The 24,549-nt window shown below is 36.1% G+C and overlaps 2 long non-coding RNA genes across 2 annotated transcripts; both read left to right on the top strand.

Moving 5' to 3' along the window:
* The first annotated feature begins 1,911 nt into the window (after positions 1 to 1,911).
* On the top strand, positions 1,912 to 14,202 carry LOC138855665 (uncharacterized). Its single transcript, XR_004978996.2, has 2 exons — positions 1,912 to 2,097; positions 13,360 to 14,202. It is a non-coding gene; the product is annotated as an uncharacterized lncRNA (long non-coding RNA).
* LOC118683139 (uncharacterized) lies at positions 12,675 to 13,158 on the top strand. Its single transcript, XR_011395936.1, has 3 exons — positions 12,675 to 12,736; positions 12,793 to 12,913; positions 13,054 to 13,158. It is a non-coding gene; the product is annotated as an uncharacterized lncRNA (long non-coding RNA).
* Positions 14,203 to 24,549: the final 10,347 nt, after the last annotated feature.

The following is a 24,549-nucleotide window of genomic DNA, read 5'->3' on the forward strand; positions in this document are numbered from 1 at the left end:
CAAAGTTGTGCTTAAATAAACTTTCGAATCGATTCCAGTTATAAATAACCATTGCTAACCTCTAACTAACCGATTCGGACCAAATATAACCAAAACTAAACGACACGCATAACTGAAATGCTAATTTCAATAGTCTGGTCGAACTAAATAAGTGCAAAATCTTTGCACAAAATCCACCTACCTTGCACAACATCACCTACCAACCTCTACAGGAGGTGGACAGCTGGCACACCAACTTTTACCAAATTGCAATACGAAGCCAGCAACAACAACAAGCAATGAATTGAAAATGTGAAATGTGAATGCGATTAATGATGCAAATATTTTTGAAAGCGCGAAAAATTGTGCACAAATTCGCCATGACCATGGACAATGTGTGCAACAACAGCAACAACAACAACAAGCGAAAGAAATGCATAAGATATGCTGGCGGGGGAGACACGAGTGAAGGCCTCTGATGAAGATTGCTTGTCTGACACTTGCTGCAAACAAATTTACACAAAATCATACATATGTGTGTGTCTGTGTGTGTGCATAATAAAGCGAGTATCGCTTGGATGTGCGCACGGATTATTCCTTCATTTTTTGTTGCACGTTTACCGCTTGATGGTCCGTTGTATTGCAAATCTTGTTGTGTATCTGCATATGTGACTATGTGTGAACTTGTGCATGTCGCAGGTACATGTTGCCAACTAGCCGGCGTACACATGTACACTTGTTGTACAACAACTAGACACTTTATACTATTATGTGGACAGCAAAATATTGCCGTGGAGGGGCGGCATTAACAGGCATGGCAATAACAATAAATAAACAACAACAACAACAACAATATTCTCAGCGCTCATTGCAATGTGTTGACATTTAACAAATGATCGCATAAATGTTGGCAAACGAATGTTGAAAGGAATCGATGCGGCAAGCAACCAACAACATACGCGTACATATACTTGTATGAACATGCATACACTTAGTAAAAAGTTCAGCAATAGCAACAACAACAATATAGTCAGCAAATATTATTCGTATGCTGACATAATAAATAAATCGCTGTTATTATTGTTGCTTCGCTGATGCTGGTGGCAAGTTTGCTGCTGCAATGTGTGTAGTAAATTTTCGTTGCTGCATGCGTGCTGCAAGTAGTGTGCTTTTATGTGGTTTTTTTTTTAATATTTTTCTATTTTTTATTTGCGTTTTATGTACCCTTTTTGCAGTATTTTTTTTGTTTCGCTCATGCAACACAAACCGCTTTATATGCGGGCCATGAGCAGCAACGGCACAGATCAATAACTGGCAATATGATATTGCAACAACAGCAACAACAGTTGGCACGCCTTTTGTGCTATCAACAGCATTGTAAGCGCTTTTGTATTATTAAACGGTACTTAAATTAGACTTCATTTGTTCGCCAAAATGCTTGCTGATTTATGTGGCGACGTGGAATTCACTTTAATCAATTGCTTAAGTGCAACAAGTGACCGACTGGTGGTTTTTCGTATGTTTTGTATGAATGAATTTAAAGTTGTTTGGACTGTGAGCACTTTGATTAGCGCTTTAAGTGCAACAATTGTAGTGCATGATTATGTTGCCACAAGTGAGCGACGGTCTTTATAGAAGCAGCTTCATAGACATGTGTTCGTTTGCAGACTCTAGTGATTTTAGCAACTCGTGTATGACAGAATCGAAACTGTTCTTAGAGCTCGGTTGCAAGATATTAGGCTTGATTCTAGTAATAAGCTTGGATATAAAAATAATTCTAAGACAAGCGGCTCGATAACTTGATTGGATGTTTATGGAAAAGACAACGCAAAATATTTTTCTAACTTTAGGCGAAGAAATCTATGACTTTATAATCAAACACGAATCAACAAATTTCGTCTTAAGGTTTTCAATAGAAAGGTAGAGCAATTCTGTGGAAGCTTCGTACAATAACATAAGTGTTTCTAAGCAGTTGTTCTGTCGTTTGTTTGTTTTTTAAGGTTATTTTCTCAAAATAAAAAGGAGGAGCAGAACTTGAAGAAGCCAACACCAACAGAATGCAATTTCATTACGTTTCAATCAAGAGATGAAATCTAAACGGCAGCCACTCCAAATCCCGTAAGTACCAAAAGAAGTACATCTGCGCTGTTGTTGTTGCTTACGGCGCGTTAGTGAACTTTTTGTGCACCTAACAAGTCGCTTTGCTTTTGTTTTAGCTACTTTACCGCTAACAATTTCGTTTGCTTCGTTCAAATCGATCTTCAAATTTGAAATGTGTTCGCCAGCCCGTATAGTATATGATGTTTACTACCTTCGCCGTTGTTGTGATTGTTGTTGTTGTTGTTATTGTATTTGTGCCACAGTTATAGCTTTCGATTTTCGCTGTTTGCATTTGTGACAGTGCTAAAAAAGTTGTAACTGCAGCTCCAGTTACAGTTCACATTAGCGGCAGGCAAGCACTAAAATGGCTAAAAATAGGAGAAAAAGGAAATGCCAAGAATGAGTGGAGAAGGCGTAAAGGAAATGCATGAACAGACTGCTGTTGAGTGAGTACGGGCGCTGATATTGGCGAAGGCATAAAACCAAGTTATAAAAGGCAATGAGAAAGACTGGTGGTAGGCGAGCTGGTTTATTGCACGTGTATGTGTGTGGTAAGGGGTAGGCGAGGTGGCGTCTGTGAAGCGTGCAATGGCAATGCAGTGGCCAACCAATATTGAAGTGCAACTTTACAACAATAAAAAAACATATTACAACAAACAAGCGCAATGGCAATATGTAATGGTTTAGGTAATGGATTTTCTGCTCTATATGTAGGAAACACATATCAGGCAAGTCGTTTACCGCCAAGCAGCTGCGCGCTGAAGTTTTAGAAAAAATAAATGTATAAAAACATGAAGAGAAGACAATTTTCGACGAATATATAATAAAAGCAGAGAAAGTGGCAACGCCGCACAGTGTTCCATAACCACGAAAAGGCTGAGAATAATTTTTGTTGTACGGAAAATTTATTTAGAAAGCTTAGAGTCGTAGTTTTTAAGCGAATACCTTAACCAGACCTTCTTTAAAGAGTTTCTGTTTGTCTAAAACAAAGTACAATAAATTTTATAGCACGAAACATTTTTTTGAAATCTTAATTTTTTAAGTGGGTTCTAATCTAGCACTACTTCAAAGAGGTTTCTGTTTGTTTAAAAAAAGGACTACTTGAAATATTTGGAAACGTCACGCAATAAAGAAATTATAGCTATATACAGTGCTAAGATATAATCTGCCTTTCCTCAGCTAATTTGCTCGCTATTAAACCAAGCTTTCAGCACAATATGGTTATATATATTCCACCAAAAAGGAAAGTCAACGCTCTTTCTTCAGATAAGACGTAGTAGAGGTCTGTCAGATTTTAACCTTTGAGCTTCTAAGTTGTCCGTATCATTTCAGCCAATAACTATTGAAGCTCTCAGCATACCTATATTTTCTATAACTAATCCAGCATTTCTACAGCATTTGTCAAGATTTTAGAAATTATTTTTCCAAGCGCCGTAATTTTTATGGAGATCTACATAAAATTTTTGGAATTAAAAGTCGTTTCAAATATTTATAACCTTACTATATCCATACATTAAATGAGTTGTAAAGCTGATGTAAAGAAGTTTTTGTGCCTTGCCTTTTCTACAAAGAGAGGTCACTGTGCGTTACTCCATTTTTGCGCTTGCTTATTTGCCACAGCGCAATTTGCGCGTGGTAATGGTGTTGGCGCTGTTGTTATTTTTGTAACACTTTAAGTTATTTTTGTTATTGTGAAACAAAATTGTTTGCGCTTTTCCTTTGCTGCAGCACACAACTCATGCGCCTGCGGCATAAATTTTATTTAAGTTGATGCAAACTATACACGAACATGCTTACATAAAGGCGGCGGTATATAGCTGTGGCAGCATCAGCGCTCCGAAATTGCAGTCAACAAATAATAACAAGGACAACAGCAAAGCGAACAACAAGTGAAGCAATAATAATGACAACAGCCTGAGTATGCGCAGCAAGAACAAAAACGAAATTTACAAAAAAAAAAAAAAAAAAAAGCAACGAAAACAAAACATCCAACGTCCAACCAATTTACCCCAATGCCTGCGCAACACTTACCCTCAGCCGCCTCTTCAGATCATTAGCTTTGCCTTTCTACACTTTTTCTGCCTCCTTTGCTAGTGCACATATCTTCCCTGCTACGCTACAAGGCATGCGCACACGCGCATTTCGCGCTACCACCAAACGGACGCGCTTAATATGTCTAAGAACCGGCTCTTGCACGCCGCTCACACCGCTGAGTCCTTCATGGCTGTTGCAGCCAGTTTTGGTCGATACCGCGCCACAGTTGGGCACAACGCCGTACGCGCCGGCTTGCAATGCGCTGTTTTTAATGGATCTTCAGCACTTTGAGTGATTTATTTCACACGTTGATGAAATGGACAGCAATGGGCTGCATTTTGACGTTTATTGCAGCGCAACTTGATGAGCCAGGCCGTCTGACTGGCTGACCGACTGTCTGCCTGCGCGTTTCACTCGCCGTGACTATGTTCGCACAGCAATGCCGTTGCTTGTGGCAACCAGTTAGTTGCATGCACCATTGCGCCGATGGCGCGTAGGCATAGCGCGTATTTTTAGTTGCAATGCGCATTCGCTTTCTTGTTATATGTATATGTATTACGTTTTACGTCATTTTTTTCAGTCCCTTGAAGCGGCTGCGCATGCGCGCCATTACTTCATCACATAGCGTGCTACAGTGTAAGCGCAACCCGAGCGCTGCAGTCATTTTTGCAATTGAGCGCTTCGTTCTGAGCAGCCGTAATAACCAGTACAAAAGTAACAACAAAACGCAGATCGTTGTTGCTCAGCGCGGCACAACGGCACCTCAACGCGTCGCGGTAATGTTATAATGAGGTGGCGGCGGCGTCTGCAAGTAACGCGTGCAATAGCCACTGTTTAACCATAAGATCTTTAAAAAGCACCGCTCGCTTGTTTTTGTTGCTCACTTTACCACGTCTGCTGTTTTGCCACACATCCGCAACGCGTTTGTGGTGCCTACAGAAAGCAACAGACGCGCCGCTCCTCATTTGGAGCGCTCAATGTCAGCGCGCATTTTGTAATTTTGCATTAAACTTTACTCTTTACTCAATCTGCATTTTTTTCAATCACTTCTTCCGCTGCGCCTGTTTTTCTTGTGTTGTCCATTTATTTTACGTTATTGGTTTATTTAGAAAAAAATTATATATTATATTATTTTCAGCTGTTTGCCGCTTTGCATATTTGCCTCGAGCGCTTACATTTTTTCTCAGTCTCGCTGAGGCATTTAAGCAATGTGCTCGTATCACGCGATATGTGTTTTATGAATATAATTACAACATTATATAGACTTGTCTGTTATGAATAGGTGGGTATAAGAATACTTTGTCAACCATCCTTTAGCCGGTGTTCTCTATAAAAAACAATTGGCCAGTGGGTGTAGCTATTTACTGAAATACGTAATGCTGAACATTCTATTCCATATATTTAAAGTTATTTTTCGGCAGCCGTGGTTTTACCGCTGCCTACAAATCGGCACTGAATCAAAATCCTCCATATATTTATGCTGTTATATAGTATACTTCGGGGTCCTTGCATATACCAAAGTCATGGTATGCTCCGGCATAATACCAGAGTCTTCTTCAATATCTGACTGAGATCAGATCAAATCATATCATCAGATTAAATCAGATCAGATCAAATCAGATCAGTTCAAATCAGATCAGATCAAATCATATCATCAGATTAAATCAGATCAGTTCAATTCAGATCAAATCAGGTCAGTTCAAATCAGATCAGATCAAATCAGATCAGAACAGATCAGATCAAAGAAGCAGTAAGAGGGGTAGATCGCTTGTTTCTAAATCGATAATGTACGGGAAATCTCACTGCGTTGGGAGGTTCATAACTGGTACCTGTTTTCTTACATAAGATGTGTATAGCCTCCCAATCTGAAAAACATTGGTTTGATGTGAGTTGATCTTGTTGGATAAATGTGGACCTTTTGCACTACTAAATTTCTTCGAAGACTGCTTGAGTATTTTATATTGTATATGAACACTTGAAGTTGAGCATTGATGGTGGGTTGTAAAAGTTCTAAAAGTAACCAATTAAATCTGAACTATAAAGAGTGAGTCAATTATAGAGAAGTCTGTTATGTGCTCATATCCCCAGGGCCAGCATCGAAGAGAGAGTGGAAGACCGTATTCTAAGCAAAAATTATAAAAAATTTCGGAGATAATGTCATTGGTTAGGTTAGGTTAAGAGGTCGTTTCTAAAAGGCATCTCATTTGGATAGTTTGTTACGCCGAAGGTGAGACTGCCGAGATGTTTAATGCTTAGCTATGCAGAGGCTGGACAATGGAAGAGAAAGTGCCTGAATGTTTCCACCTTACCCTCCACCATACAACTTTGACAACTTGCGTCCGTCAAGCTTTTTAGACTAGCCACATGAATGCCTATTGGATAATGTCCAGTAATAACCCTTGTTATTGCGGCGGGGATCGATCAAAAATCTTTATTTGATTCAGATACATACTTATTGCAGGAATTCCAAGATTACCAGAGGAGAGCAGTTCGAGAGTAAGAACTTAAATACGAGGGTTGACATCGAAGACGCTCGGATAACGTTGGCACGGTCTTCAAAGTGCAATAAAATGATTTATTTTTCTATGTTTAAAATTTTTTAAGGCGACGAAAGTTAATATTTCGGACCTTTGTAGTAAAATTGGGTTACAATACTTGCACTCTCAATCCCCATAAAAATCCAATAGTTGTAGCAAGTTGCTGCCTTAGAATGAATATTTTATAATTATTATTTACAGCTTTGCTTGGCTCTCTATTTAATTGAGAAACCAAAGCTGCAGAGTAGATAATGGAAAACTAAGCAAGCTGTTACATCAAAAGAGCCACATAAACGCTAATTAAATTCACATACATTTCCCACTCAACTAATACATACACATACACACATGGTCAATATGGTATTCAGGCGGATAAATTTGTATCTGTTTTTGTTTACGAAAAGCTTTCATATTATTGGCAGTAGACCAATTTTGCAGCAACTACAACAACAACAACAATAGCAGCGCTGACGACCTATGGCACGAGTAAATGTTTTGCGGTAAGCCAGATCAAAGCCAGAGCAACAGAAAATCACTCAAATAAAAACAACAAAAACAATCATAATAACAACAACTACAAAGCGACATCAAACCACTACAGATAAGCTAAAAGTCTTCTGGCAGAAGTTTATATTTTCAACAAAAAACAACGAAAAGTTCAATGAAAGGAAATGAAGAAGAAACTTATGGCGATCATAAAGCCGTGCAGTGGCGGGGGCTGCAGCGGCAAAGTAATGCACGGAAAAGTGCTTTGGAAATGAAAATAGTAAGCGGAAAAGCAAATGCTACGTATTGACTGGCTCTTAGCCTGACTTTTGGTTGAAAAAAAACACACACACACACATGCGTATATAAATATGTTATATATATATAATATATATATATAAGTAAATATGTGCACGCATATGTAAAACTGTCTTATTGCTGCTTGACGCTGCATTTAATAAACTTTTCGTGGCACTAAAACTCTGGCAGCAGCGCAAAGATTTTCTTAGCGTTTTTCAGTGTTTACATTTTCGATCGCAGCAGCGCAGCGCTTGTGTGGGTGCGTGTAGCGCGCAAGATGCAAATTGAAAGTGGCCATGTGTGGCATGAAGTGGCGGCTGGCTACTTTACTCATACTTTTCTGCGGTTGCTTTTTGTTGCTTTTGTTTTTGGCATTTTTGACATCTGTTGTCTGCCATTGCTGCCACTTCACATGCGTGCAATTCTTTTTATATGTAAATGTGTGCATGTGTGTGTGTCTGCTTAAAGTTATTTGCCATTATTCAAAGCGCCTTCTACATGCCACACAAATCTTTGTTTCTTTTGTCTTTGCTCTTTTGCAAGCTTTTGATTGTTCTTATTATTTAATTTGTTACTTGTGTGGTGGCTGCTGCTCACTTCTGCTGCTGCTGATGATGATTTATATTTATGCATTGTGCAACAATTAAGATTTATGTTGATTGCTTTAATTTGTCGCGAGATTTTCATGCGTACATTTGAGCGTTTTATTTGTAAGTTTTTATACTGCGCTTCTCTTCGCATAAACGCTCGTAAACATTCAGCTTGATGACCCCAAATTCCAGTGACGTTTGGCGCATTAAATTTGCAAATGAAATGAAATACTTTTCGTTTTTGATTAATACATTTCTTGTCTGCTTGCCTCATGGTCTATATATTAATTATTTAAGAACATATTTTTGCTATAAATAAATAAAAGCCATAAAGATGCTATAAAATGGAGACCTTTCGATATTCAAAAGAGTAAAAAAATTTAGTTTTGAGAATAGTTTGATATGATATGACTAGCCTTGTACGGAAAACTCTTTCATTTGTAGAGATACCTTCAACGAAGGCAACTGTGAAATCCTTTCTTGTTAAAGTTACGGTTGGAGAGTTCGTATGCAAATATAATATATGTACTTCAATACCGTTTTAAGTTTTTTTCAATCATAAATTTATCAAGCTTCAATACCCTGAAACGCCGTGCTAGTTTTAGTAACGGACTTGATTACATACCGTTACTATAATAATGCATATCAATTGCATTTAAGTGTAATTTAATATTTTTTAATGTTTCTCGAAAATTACACAGCAATAAATTGCTCGCTACCGTAGCGCTATTTATACCATACACACATAGAGAAAATGGGTGTACTTAATTTGGGTATAACTAACGGCTACTCGAAGTCACCTACATACGGGTGTAATTTGCAATGAAAAATCGATTAGCGGCTACCGGCACGCTTCTAATACGAAAAGCAATTGAGAATTGGAAAAAGAAACAACAACAACAAGAAGCCGCAAGTTGTTTTCCGCACAAATAATATATTGATTAAATTTGCAAACGCGAAAATTTGTGTTTGGGTATGTAAAATTGGCGGTTGTAGCAACACAAAAAAAAAACAACGAAATAAATAAATAAATGTATACAAAAAAAAAAAAATGAAATAAGAAGATAAAAATGCGAAAAATAAAATTAATACAAATATATAAAACCGACAATTTCAAGGCGCAACAGCACATGACAATAATTCTTGGCAACAGCAGTCGTTAGCGATTTGTATTCAAAATGTGGCATAAATATAACTATCATGAATATGCATGCCACAAGTAGAACCAAATAATTTTTCAGATTTTTTTTTCGATTGCTTTTTTATTTTTGAGAATTTCGATTTTCGCTAAACCATTGTGCGCCTGCAGAACGATAACTGTCAGTCTTAAATTAAGTGCTCAAAATGCAACTAGCTTCACCGGCCACAGCGTCATTTTCATGCGAGTTAGAGGGCGGCTTTGCAATTGCGCAAAGCAAAGTAGTTTTTTGTTTTGCAAAAAAAAAGTCTTGCAACCAGTGCTGTCATGACTATTTTGAGTGAAGGCACAGCCGACACAACAACTGCAAATGCCAGCTACAGCTCGACACGAGTGAACTAACGAACCTGCGCCTTTAGAATTGGCGAATTATTTTGTTATTTCAAGAATGAGTGCAAAGTGCGGCTATGCGCGCCTGCGCAGCACCACGTCCAGCTGAACTATTTTAGTGGGCAACGAGAACAGCGCGCCAAGCAGGTGTGCGCGAAATGGCCGCAGTTGCAGCCAGTTAAGTGGTCAGGCAGTCTGTCAGTTAGCCAGCGACTCAGCTAGCTAGCTAGTCACTTAGACAGATTTGACATGGTTGCACTTGATTGGCGGTTATTTCGCCTATTGACCAGCTTGTTAAGAAATTGTTGCCCGCTAAATATTTTTATTTGTTGATTCTCACATTTTGTTTAGATTTTCTGCTGTTCATTCTTTTTGGGGTTAGCAATATGCACACCGACGGAAATTGTTTTAAGTATTAATAAACAAAAGAATTTAGAACAGAGTTGTCTATATAAAAGCAAATAAATATTTATATGTGTATATGTATATTTCTTACCTCATATGCTATGCATATTTGGTCATCAATGCTAAATATTGCTTATAACTTTCCGTCAGATAATTTAGATACTGTTTTAATTATTTGCTTGCGACTGTGGAGTTTCACTGTGCTTTGTGTAGTTTATTTCGGTCAGTTGGCCTGTAACAGTGTTGCATTCTGGCGAAATTTTTTTAGGCTAAGGTTATCGGTTGGACTTGGAAAACTGAAGTCCGAAAAAAAATAAATATATTTTTTAAAATCTGGGAATGTGCAAATTTGTGAGATATCACAAATCTTCTTTATAGAAATTTTAGATGAAAGTTTAATATTTGCAAATCAAAAAGTCATGATTTGAAAAAGATTTGAGTTTTTGAAAGGAAATTTCACAATTTTGAAATACTGTACCGTTTTAAGTTTTCAGTTGATAAATTTGCAAAGGATTTTGAAATACTGTACCGTTTTAAGTTTTCAGTTGATAAATTTTTCAAAGGATTTTGAACTTAAATGTCAAACTCATATGCTTACTTTGACAGCTGGTTTGACAGCTAACTCTCTAGGATATTTTAAATCTCTAAAAACTTCACAAAAGAAAAGAAAATATTGAAAATTAATTTATTCATGTATCTTAAAACTTATAGCAAAAAATATTGGAAAAGAAAATTATAAAAATTTAAAAATAATTATAAATTAAAATTTTTTTTTAAATTTATATCGAAAAATAACGAAAAAAAAATTTATTATACAAAATAAAAAAAATATTTAAATTTAAATTTTTTAAAAAGTTATGACGAAAAATATTAAAAAAAAAATAATTTTAAAACTTTAATATAAAATATGTATTGAATACTTTAATATAAAAATATTTAAAAAAAAATTATTTATATTATTTTCACAAAGAATAATTTTAAATTTTTACCGACAAAAAGTATTTCCAAGTATTTTATTACATTTTCAACCAAAAATAATCAACTACCCTAATGTTCGCGCAAACTTCACCATTGAACGACTTCCTCTCCCAGTCAGCTCCTTTAAAATTTGCCTGTTGCCAGCTGCACTATTATTATTTTATATGAGTTTCTGATTTACTTGCTTACGCTATTATTTGCTATTTGTTGTTTTTGTTTGCTGGCTTACGTGATTTTTCTATAGCGAAAAAGAGCTTTTATTTTTAAAGTTGTTGTGCGGAAGTGGTGCTGGCTATTCGACCATTTGGCGCACATTCTCCAACTTGACGTTCCCAGAAATAATAAAAAAGAACTTATTTTCAATGAATTCTTCATGAAATTCTTACAATCGGCACAACAACGAGGTCAGCAAGACATGGCGATACAAGTGATTGAGTTGTAAGAAATAATATGGCTTTATAAATATACACTATATATGTGTATATATATAATAATATCTCTGTATATTATATATAACATCTGTGTATATATTTTTCTAGTTTGATGGTTTTATTTTTAAATTAAGTTGTTGTTCACGTCTTCTGAACATCATCACTCCAAGTACGTGTGGAATAGACGAAATTTCGCCCGGAGTTGGAAGGCTTAAATGTTATTTGAGGTGGGTGGTTACTATATCTAGTAATTGGATATATACTTAGTATGCACAGATATAGCCCTTAGTAACCTTAACTTGAGCTTGTAGTGTCCCTAAGCTGTTGCAGATGGATCGCTAGCATTGACTCATTTAAATCAAAATTAATAATATTTTGAAACAATAATATAATGCTGCCACAACTTTTGACTAATACCGTCCGCCCATGTTGTTTGGATAATTATGTGTAACTTGTCGAATTGGGGCAACTTAAGCTTGTTGCAGGCAAACAAGGTACTGCTATGTACTTTATATGCATGCAAAGTTTCGCTGTGGGCGCCGCCGCGGCTTGCCACGTATTATAACCACACACATGCACACACATGCGCTTAACAACAAAGTAGGCATGCAATTACTTGCAACATGTATTGATTTACTGTTGACTTGAGCAATTCACTCGCTTGCCGCCGCTTGCGGCTATTTGCCACCCAAATGCTGGGCGATATTTGAGCGCAAGGCGATTGTCCGTCAGTACTTGAAGTTTGCCAAATTAAGTCATTCGTATGAGGCATTTAGGTGGCGCACAAATGAACGCTATTCCGATTATTGCATTAAGCATGCTATATGCAGACGTGGCATATGAGCGGTTGTACTTAAATTTACTTAGTATTGTATATATACATATTTATATACTTGTATATATGTGTGCGTATGTGCACCTTAACGACATGTTCAGTGATTTGATTTAACTGTCATTATTTTTAGCAATAAATGCTATGTTAGACAAAATTTTTCGAAAGGCGTGTATATCTCTTGCTCAAGCGGATTATGCATTTTGGGGGCATGTAACTTTGAGTTTAAATAAAATAATGGTTTAGACTTAAGTAGTCACTGGAATGCATAATTCGTCAGGAATTTCGAAAATATGTTCGAAATGCATTGAAGTAAAAATTATTGGACATTTTTAAATTCGGTTGAAAAAAATTATTTTCCGACATTATTTAGTTTTAGAAATTCGCAAGGCAACTTTATTTGTACTGCAAATTACTTTTTCATTCGAATAATTTGGGTACGCGAACTGTATAGTATCCCTACTAATAGAACTGCAAATAAAATTAAATTGGACTATATTTAAAGAGGTGTACTACTCGGTTGGAATATGTTTCAGGTATTAATAACCACTTCAATACCTCTACACTACTACTAAAAAGGCTTTCATCGTAGGTATATAGCGGTAGCTGCTGCAGTTTAAGAACTTGAAGAACTGCGAAAACATCCTAAGCCGGATGTGATACATATGAGATTACGCAAGACCCATATGATTAATTTACCGTTAATCCTTATGGTGAATTCATCTTACTGCTTTTCACTCAGTTCTCTGTTTTTTATAGATTTTGCGTCAATATCTTTTAGAGTGCATAGTTTTCGAATCAACTCTGAAGCTGTCGATAATTATTTAAGTAGGTTTAATTTCTATTTTTGCAGAATTCCATATTAAATTTGCGCATTCCCTGCTTTATTAGGAGAAACCAGAAAGTCACAGGAAGTGAGGTGTAATATTTTGTTCATGTTTCTTTGGCAAATATTAATTTTATACCCTCAGCTACTTAGCCCCTAAGTTTTTGAAATATCGATCTGAAATTTTGCCCCCGTGTTTTCCATAAAAAGCATGTTTAAATTGAAGAAGTGACATTTAAAAAATCAAACTAGTACCGTATTCTTATGAAATAATATTTTATAATTAGATTTTTTCAAAACTTTTTGAAAGTTTTGAAATACAGATTTATGTAGATATCTCGAAAAAATAAATCATTGCCATATATAAGTAACTGTCCTAGTTTTTCAATGGACGATAAACATATTTTCCCAAGTACCACATTTTGTGTCAACCCCGCAGTCTCCAAGTGCTCACTTAAAACGAAAGAAATTATTGTCGCCACAACTTTAACAACCGCTTCCAGCTAAAACAGCAATTAATTTGAAGCAAATTATTTTACGAAACACAAATAAATTTGAGGTGCAAAAAAGCAAGCAAGTATACAGAAATTAGCAAATTGACAGCTTTCATTTTTTGCCAATTCATTGTTTATACAACGAAGTAGTTGCCAGTTGTTGCCACGAATTTTCACCAGTTGGCGCATTCAACTTAGAACGTGGTAACCAAATCACAACAAAAGCAACAACAATACAAAGACATTATGGCAAGCCAGCGAAGACTCCAACAGCAGCTGTTGGAAGCTAGAAATTTACGCGAGCGCCGGCGACCTGACTTTCCGATAAGCAGCATCAAAAAAGCAGCACAAAAAGTCGCTGCAGCTTTACAAGCGTACTAAGAATGCCTAGCAATACTGACAAACAAAAAAAAAAAAAAAACACGAAAAATGGAAAATCGTATGTTGTGGCAATGGAAATATTTATGGGCCTCTAAAATGGGTTAAATATAGTAGGTAAGCAAATTGCAATTTATTGCGCTCGTTAAGTAAACACAAATGGCCCAAAAGCAACACAGGTGGAAAAAATGACAACTAAATAGCTGTACAAGTACCATACATACATTTGTATATATATATTTGCGTGTGTATTGGCTTATTTAATACAAAAAATATATAAGTAAAGAAACCTTTTATATATATATATATGTATGTGTATTTATTTATATATAAGCTTGTAAGTGCCACATACAACTCTGCAATGCTTGTGCTTTTTGCGCTAACTGCTTATTTACCTATTTTAACACTATTTTGTTGCTTGTCTCTTTATTTTCCGCTTTGCGCGTAGCAGTTCAGTGAGCGTTTCGCCAATGGGCTGCTGTGCACATTTTTTTCACATGCCGTGAAATGATCAAAAATAAAGCAGTGAATCGTCTGTATTCGCTGAAACCTTTGCAACTTTTTTTTTTACGCCACCGAAACCTGCAATTAAAATGGCAAAAACTTTTACTTGTGTAGCTCTCACTAAAGCGTTGAGGTACGAGCATCTAATTTCTATGCGGTCAAGTGTCTGTGAAATCACAGCAGCTGCTTTGGAACAATAACAACTCGCTAAGCCGCTAAGCGTTCAAGCAACATGCTCGTAGCACTGTGTCTAGCTGGTGTGGTGGCAAAAAAACTCTGCTTTAACTACTAAATTACTAGTTGCAAGTAAATAGAAGAAGCAGAAAAAAACAAAAACAAAAAAAAACAAATGAAATCGTTTATAAAAGACAAAGTTACGAGTGAGTAAATCAGCGTTCAGTTGATGATGGGCAACAAATCGAAAAATTGAATGAATTTCTTCAAGGTACAGTGCAACAAAAGCTAAATTTTTTTACTAAAATTTTGAATGTTATGAGTAGAGAATAAAGACACTGTTTACACAAAGCAGAGTTGCCACATTTTCCAATAATTATAATTTTTTTGTGAGAATGCGCATTAATTTCAATAGATACAGAGGTTTCTATCAATTTTGTTTAAAAAGTTTTTTTCTTCAAACAGATATTAAGTTGTCAGTCGGTTTGTGATTTTACTTCGACGCGACTACAACGTGATTGAAATTTCTCTCGAAATGACCTTTTCAGTTGTGATTAAAAGCGCCATAGCCTACATAGAAGTGTTACATATAACGGTTTATTAAATCTAGCTGCGCTTTACTCTTAATAAAAGTTGACGGACGCCAATTTTACATAAAATTCTCGCCGCAATAATAATAAATTATATAATTTCAGTGGTTTGTTTTCACTTTTCTCAAGCTTCATGTTATTGCTTTCATTATTATGTTTTTGGTTTACTTCCAACTTAAGTATCTGTCTTACAAAGTAATTAAAACTATATCCTTCTGTCATCGAGAGAGTGATTTTCTTATTGCTATGACGAATTTGCTAAGACAATGGATTTTTTTTATAAATTATTAAAATTATATGACTTGCCACAAAACGCTTCAATTTTAGTTTAAAAAATAAAAATAAAAACAGCAAGCACATAAGTCAAACTTCAATTAACGTGCAATTAAATAGAAAATATTGACAGCTGTCTGCTCGCATACATAAACGTAGATACTTACATACATATGCAATAATAAGCGAGTATAATAATTAGTTTATTTAAATGGCGATTTGCGGAACCACTTCAAATGCCAAAGCCGCCACAACTCAGTTACAATAACAACTATAATAGTATAGTAATCTATCTTTTACTAAGCGTTCATTACACTTGGCTACAGCGCTGTGGCATGCCACCTGCCTTGCTCTACTATTTCGTTAAGAGATTTTGTTACACTTTTTTTTGCCTTTTCCACAAAGTGAAAGTGAAAATGTTTCACTTAACCCTGCGGCGACATTTTAAATCTTAATTCAAACTTATGCAGCTTAGCTTAACTTTGCACGCACACACAGATACGCTGTTTTTTGTGTTTGTTAATTTTTTACTAAGCGTTAGTTGGCGTAACTTTTTTGTTGCCCGCTCACATTTGAAACTCATTAGCTCGCAGCTGAGCAAAAACGTAGCGCAAAAGTGTATATGCAAAAGTGAAAATGCGAAATAAAATAAAATACGAGAAAATCGGAAAAATTCTCCTTTGAACGCTTTGCTAACGCTTGCAACGTTGCAACCAGCGCCACCGTTGCCCTGCCTAGCTGGTTGACTAACCACTTCGCTTCGCTCTCTGTCTCCACATTTGCACTTTATTTTACTATTTAGTGCACAAAAATCACACTGCCAAATTGAGTTATTCACTCTATGGCTACAACATTGGCGTACCCACGTATTGCATAGGAAAATACGAAAAATCAGAATGACAAAGCGGGTGAAATGTAATTTTAATTAAGTCCCGAAGACATGTTGGCTGTTAAGCTTACTTTTTTGCTCATTTCTCAGTTTTTGGTATTAAAATACTATTTTCATTTTATTGTACTTTCATTGCGCACGTTGCTCTAGTGGATGCAATAGCTAGAGGAGAGCTTTTTGCCAAGTGAAAGCTTTTACATATATACTTTTTGAATTTCTAAAGGAAAGATTTTTTTAGGGATCGTAATGAGTTAAATTATATTTTTGTAGACATCCATATCACTATGCATTTAAGTTAAGTGAAAGCTTAGTTTATTCAGAAAAAAAAAATTAATTGAATTTGCATTATTATTTTTTAAGTGAACTCCATGCAACAATAAAAATAGATGAAATACTATTTAAAATTTGTTTTGAATGCGATATATGTTGTGATGTGAAAGCTTGGTAGCAACAAAAGATATAGGTATACGGAGAAGCTGGAATATATTTTTAATTTAATATATATCATCAGCATATTAGCTTACACTACTTTCAATGGTTATAATTTTATACTAATGAAAGCTCATCTAAGAATATTTTTCGAGTGAAAGCTCAGAAAGTTTATAACTTAACAGTATTTACCTTATAAATTAGTTGGAAAGCTTTTCGAAGGCTCATCCAAATCAAGCCAACATTTCTTAGCAACAGTTTGGTAACCATTGCATATTTGCCCACTGACTTGTTTATGATTCAATACGCCCACAAATTTTAAAACTTTTTTTGTATTCAGATAGAATTAAAAGTGTTAAGGTCACATTTTGCCTATCGTTGCAGCCAATCTGATCTGCTGAGCATACCTTACTCTAAACTTTTAAATTTTATCTGCGAAAACTGAATTGGCGCGCGATAAATAAAAGCGCTTATCTTGCAGATAAGATCAGCAAAGCGACTTGTGAGCATTTGCTATATTGATTTGTGCGCTATTTCAGCCTTTTCGCCTTTTGTTATGGGCATTCACTTTAGTTTGCGGTCTCTTGTCAATTTTATGCGCGATTTTCTCACAAATTGTTGGACAAAAATTAAGTATGCATAAATATTTAAACTACAAATTGCTCGTTTACCACTTTGGTAGTTCGATAGCGTCAACAAACCATTTATTTTAAAATTTATTACATATTAAACAAATTTAAATATTATTTATTGGGAATTGCTTTTTCTTCGGGTTGAGCGCTTACAAATAACTGCAAAGCTAGTAAGCACAAAAGGTGGTAGTTAAGACTCTTTAAAATCGGCTTACTACGTCTTCTTCGCCTTTTTACAGCGTCTTTCCTCCTCGCGCGCTTTGATTAGTATTCGATTTACTAATAACAAATTGTCAACAAGCATTTAACATGCATAATAGTTTTATAATAAGTCGCTCATAAATATTACGCTTTTGCTATACACATATACTTGTACATATGTATGAAGTGGAAAAAAGCTGCAAAGATTCAATTCACAGATTTTTATTCAAATTTTGCAGATAGCCTCCTATGGTGCAGCGATTTGTATTTTTTAACTATTGTATTTAATCGCCTGCCCATTTCTGCTGTGTATTATTTCTTATTGAATAATTTATATCATTGCTGCTGTCAATAAATTGCTATAATTCTCACTCGCAGTCGCTGGGAGTTTAACGTGTCGGCACTGAGTATACCTATCATATCTAGCAATATACAGTACATGAATACATATAAATACGTGTACGTTTGAAACGCCAATTTGTAATGTCAGCAAAATAGGTATAGAAAAAAAAAACTAACCCGATTTAAGCTATTTGTATACGTATCAATAAATATTTTTGCAACAACAGCTGCAACAACAACTATATGGTACAACTTTGTCCGCAAATTCTCGATATTCGCTCTAAATTGCGAGTATATATATTTATTTAATTTTTTGCAGCAAACTCGCGCTGTTTTTGCAGCAACAAGCTACTTTGTAGTTCGCACGTTTTGCCGTCGTTTATGTTCGTTCTTGGTTCTTATTGTAATATCTGTTTTACTAATTCCATATTTTGCTTTATGCAAGCACTTCGTGCTTTGTGTTGATTTTGTAGAGATTTGTTCTGATTTTATTATTTCAAACAATAATATGTATGACTTTAGCGGCGCATTTAATCGCTTTTTGTCAAGGCAATTACTTTTGCATTTTGAAATTTTTTTTTATAGCTTAATATATATCAGATAATAATCTACAAAACTGCTTGGATTTAAATTTTTTTGCTTTTTTCATGCTTTAAAGTAATATTAGCCGAAGTGGCAAGTTTCGCAAGTAAGCTTATTTCAAAAGCTTTCACAGATGAAAGCTATGAAATATTTTGTTGTCAGTTACCTGTTCTAATGTCAATAATTAAAAAGTACGATTAGAATGATATAGATTTTAGGTTGCGTTAGAGATATGGTTCGAACAACAAGAACGAATGTTAGAGCAATTATTTTGGAGAAATAGCACGGGTAGTCGGTTTGACAAAGCATCATATTATAAAGTTAATATACCACAAGCTATTATGATACCAGAGGTAGGTATTTCTCGAGTTACATGCATGCTTATGAATGAAGAGCATGCTCTCCCCGTTTTGGAATAAAAAAAAAACGACGAGTAGCTGGTTGGCGATTTCAAAATCGCTTCGGATTTTGGATATCATTTCCTTTTAGTTGGTTAACAATAGAATTATAAGATTTATGTTTAATGTCGGCCTAAGTAAGTTTGCGAACTCTTATATACGAGTATATCATAGTACATATGTATATATATACATAGCATAATGTCGTTCTCACTCAAACACGCGTTCGCTTTTTAACTTTTGAAATGCTTTACTTAAGAAATGCCATAAATTACTTGAACCGCTATAATGCCATGATCATTTAAAAATGATATAGCTGTCGTAAGTGCCTACTTCAAAACCAGATGAATACATTAAAACAACAACAATGCGCCGCGAACCACAGCAGCAAATGAAATACTGAAAAAGACAAAAATCATGAGACGAGCGCAGAATTTTTATAAAAATTTATAACTGCCGCTGATCATGGCAATTAGTGTGAATTTGATTTTATTGCCTATACACACACGCATACACACATATACACATGAACAGCTACCAGCAAATGGCAATAAAATCACAAATAATACCAGCAATAATAAAGCAATGCCAAGACGTCGCGGGCAATTTATGCAAAGCAGTGTAAAATCCACACGAACACATGCACAAATACATATTTACGCTAACAAATACATACATCTGTATATGCGTAAGTCCATGCAGTGGCGTATGATAAGAGCGGAGAGGCGTGCTGTCGAGCATGCACCGCGTCAATTTGGCAGTAGCGCACAAATGCAAAAGTTATTGCAGTTTACACACTACCATTGTTGTTGTAGCAAGTAAAAGCCCAACCATAGTCATATGCAAATGCCGTATGCGTTGTGGCAACAACAGCAAACAACGCAGCCACACTGCTGTCTGCAAAAATGCCAATGATTAAATATTATATGTAAGTAATAAAAAGAGGCTGCACAACAATGGCCAAAGAACGGCCAATGCGTGCAATAAGCGCACAACAACAAACACACACATAATCCGACAGTGGTGAGCTTTTTAATGACCGCAGCAGCTGCGCTGCCGTAAATTAAGAAATATGGCTTTTGCATGCAAATTTTTGAATATTTCCGATACACAATAAATTACTTAAGAAATGAAATGAGACTTAAAATCTATACAACAGCAAATGGCGGTAAACGAGTGTAAAATGCTGGGCAAATGTACAGACAGATAAACTTTTATAGCATAAAGTAACTATAACGATTAGTATAAGTATAAACATACCCTGCAGGAAAAATTATATGAAACTTAGTGGAATATGACATCGCAAATATTACACGATAGCGTAGTAAACACGTGACTTTCTTTCGGAATAAAAACCGAAAATACCTAAGACGTTGGTTCGCACTGGCACGCACAAATCGTTCGAGTATTTTAAATAAATGTATAAATATTATGATGAAAAGGTATGTAAAGACTCCTTGGATGCACGAGGGTTTTATGCTCCTAACAAATATAATTCATCAGCTAAAATGCAAGTGATTTGAAAACTTATTTGCCCTTCGCTTTAATTTGAGTTTATACAAGACTTGGGATTAATTTAGAAGAAATATATTTTCCAATTTAAATTACACTACATTATTTCATATATACATATTTCAAGTTTTCATCGATTTTTGATTAAATGTGCATATTATATGTGCATAAAAATTATAAATTTAAACCATCTTGCCGAAATAATAAACGTAGCGGTGTATTAATAGTTGGTCTAAAACAATTTTTTTATAAGTGCGATCAATATACATATGTATTAGACAAGGTGTAGGCCCAACTTGTAATACTAACAAAACTTGTCAGATAACAGATTTCAATACTAACAGATTTCTGTTATTTATTCTGGTCTATTAGAAATTGTGAGAGCTTCCATTAATATATTAACCGCTAGATACGTATCATCATCGTCTTCGATTTCCTACAGGTACTTCTTCAAAATCAAGTAAAAGAACACGCAATGTGTGCTTGTGGTCAACGTGCGAGTTTTGTTAAGAAATGGCAAAAAAGTTGACTGTGGGAAAATGCGTTTGAAATTATTCCAGATATAATGGATGACTCTGATTTGAATATAGGTATATTTAAGTACTAGGAATTTCATTTGTCAACTACTGAATGAGGCTAATTTCTAATTATTACAATATTGATTCAAAAATAATAATTGAACATCAGTGACGTGTAGCAGTTTTAGAAGAAACAAAAGTCAACACTCAACCATCTATTTTGGCATATATGCATAGAACCCTAAAATATTACTGCGAATTTAAAGACTGCACCGAGTTTTCGAAACAGAGCGTCACTGTTGTTTTATTTGACCATCTGTGTGAGTCACTTAAGGCAATATTCCACGCAATTAAAGATCATTTCGGAGGCCATGCGGCCACTTAAAGAAAGTGCTATAGCAGGTCCTATCCATTGAATAGAAAATAAGCTCGAAAAATCAAATAAATACAAATGCTTCTTCCACTTCTTCTTTGAGTGCCAAAAATTAGAAAAAAATTTTTTTTAATTTTCTTAAAAAATTTATGCGCACAATTTGCATTTTCTCATAATAACTTGCCGACACCAAAGCACAACAGACAGCGAATAGATCGATAAACAATACACTAATTTGTTGTTAAACATGTTGCTAAACATAACAAAATGGCATTTTTAATGAATGGCGAAATGCCTAAGAAACAGCGAACCAAAGGCGTTCGAGTAAGTGATACAGGCAAGGCTTCGGAAATTAAATTTTGTTTCGAGACAGTGGTTCCCAAACTTGTTTGGCAATACTTGGCGAAGAGGCATATATCTGAGTTTATATGAAATAAATTTTAACCAAATATCTCGTAAGGCTTATGAAGACAAATAATAGCTTTATTGGGACTCTCGAAAAACTCTTTAACACATTTACTGCTTTTACAGTTTGAATAGTCTTAAACGCAGCTTATTTTTTTTAAGTCTGTATCAAATGGTCCAGCAATCGAAAAAGTGAAAAGCCCGCCGCGGCAAACCATAGCGCGTAGTATTTGCTCTGATCTTGGACTGATGGAAAGTAAGCGGCGACACAGAAATATGCGATATAGGCGTAAACCGACGCGCCTAGTAGATACTTACATAAATTCATACCACGCGACAATTTCGCCAATGAACCTCAACTACCAGTCAATAACCAGTTCGATATCGCGACGACTACAACGCTGTTGCTGCTGCCGAGCGACTAGCCAGCTATCTTTGATGTTTCTGCCGTCAGGTGGCGGTTCAAGTCGAGCCTCTCGATTGCCTTCAACTCGCCTGCTGACGCTTTTATGCGACAGACAACTGCGGCGCTTGGCTTGTAATACGAGTTTGTGCGCGCTGTAATTCACTGCCACTTCCACAGCATGCTACAGGATGTAATGCCCACAATTCGACATTGATGGCTCATCGCCGATCACTTGTCCGTCGTACGCACTGCTGTTGCTGCTGCTGGTGATATTCTTGTTGATGCTCTTGCGGCTGTTGCTGGCGGTGATGGCGTTGGCCACCTTGCTCAATGGCCGACTGCTTGTTGGTCGCTGCCGGTGCGCGCAGTTAATGTAGAAATAAATGTTCGCTGCGCCTAAGTGGATTGTAAAATTATCATTTTTACTGCTTAGGTTGGTGTTGCCGCTGCTGTGGCTAGCTGCGCACGCATCTCGCAACACCGTAACGCGCATTCCTACAGTTAAACTTTATCAGTTCATTTCGGTGCATTCGCTTTTGCGCGAAACTTTAATTCATTTATTTGTTTTTCCTTTTTAATAAATTTTTATTCATACATTTTTCACCACGGCCCCCATCGCTTGTATGTATTTGTTTGCTTGTATTACAATATAAATATTTTATTCGCTTGTTCTTATTCTCTGAAATTGCGCCATACGTGCCGCTGCTGATTGCCGGCACGCCTTTGGTCACCGTTTTTATTATGATTGCATTACAACGCATTTGCTGGGACATTTTAGTACTTGTTAAGTGTTTTCGAATTAGTTGTTGTCCGCTATATTTCTTCATATGTTTATTCCATTTACATATTTCACCGCTAGTTACGGTTGCACTCCATTTTTTGTGTGCTTGTTGTTGTTGTGCAAAATGCATTCATAATGGCCTGTATAATTTCCATTAAGCGCATCCTTCTAATGTCCGCCGCTACGCTGTTAACGGTAATGGACGCGTACTTTACCTGCAATCGGCTTTAACAGCTTTGTAATCGCAATTGCCGCTATTTGTAGTTACGCCTTTAGATGGGGGAAAGGGCAAGTGCATGTAGTACTAAATATAATCCATTAATATGAAATTCAGTATTAATATTGGCTTAAAGCACTCCATTAGGAGCGCTAGGAAATACGATATATCGTTTTGTACTCGCTCTAAGCTCTACCTCCATGAGTTTTCACCCATTGCTGCGTTCTTCAAGCCGACGCACACCTACTGATACGAATCGCTGAGCCGGACCTCCTTAACAATTGTATTGAGCTGCTACCGCTTAAGCTTGTATGGACGTCTCGCAAAATTTAAGGGTTTTTTGTTGCCTAGTTGACAAGAAAATGTTCGCCTATTTCAGACTGGAAACTAATCAGAGGTTCACTGTCTTCTTACACTGTCTTCTTCCTAAGGGTTCGCCTTCTTCCCTTTATTTCTTCATCAAAATTGATAGGAAATGAGACAACAATGTTGTAAATATGAAAATGTTCAAAAAACTCCCTTCGAGTGCTTCTCAAATCATAGCTGATACCTCCGCGAAGATTTAGTGGACTGTGCAGAGTAAAATATAGTAAAATTGAGAGGGGATCTTGAATAGAATGGTTCTATAATATGTATCTGGGTTTGTAGTGACCCATCGCTGTTAGCTTAGATTAGGTAAAACAAACGATACACGAAGCATCCCACTTTTACAGTAAGATCACCGGTTCTTTGTGACGCCACCATTTCCAAAGATCAACATTCTCGTAAATCGACTAAGCGTGTTTACCTATAAAAGCAATCGAATCGAAATTAACGGTCTAAACAGGTTTTAACAGATTTCTGATTTTTTCGGCTCATAAGTGTTCATCCTTAAACATTTTTTGGATCACAAATAGCTTGCCTATAACTGTGGTCTCCGTCGTGGGGATCATTTAAGTTCATAAGCCCTTCATAGTACTTACTTTTGGTCTGTTTAACTTACAGCTCCGGGCAGAGACCGTCAAAGACCTTTGAAAAGTCTCGAAACCTCGCTTCTACAACGTGAGCTACCTGTTGAACACAATCACGGCGCATCTGTGAAATTCCTTCTGCCAGTGCTCAAAACTGACTCCTGTGGTATATAAGGTAGAATCCTTTGGGTAATTGTTCGACAAGCCAGATGAAAATCTTCTCAAAGAGCACCGAAATTAATGCTGAAATTTTTTTTAAAAGGAGCCGGTGATTGGCCAAGCTAGATTATCAACACTTCAGTGAAAAGTATTAAACGAGACTACAAATGGTGACACTCCATGAAAACCCACACCTCAGCCGTTGCCTAGCAGACCTTTCCAGCGAACGGAACAAAGCTAAAAACTCTCGAGAACGCACTTGCCACCACAAAGCAATAAAACTGCAACTAGACAGCGGTCAAAATTCCGTACTCGC

Source organism: Bactrocera oleae, chromosome 4 (assembly GCF_042242935.1).
Source record: "Bactrocera oleae isolate idBacOlea1 chromosome 4, idBacOlea1, whole genome shotgun sequence".
NCBI classification, from domain to species: Eukaryota; Metazoa; Arthropoda; class Insecta; order Diptera; family Tephritidae; genus Bactrocera; species Bactrocera oleae.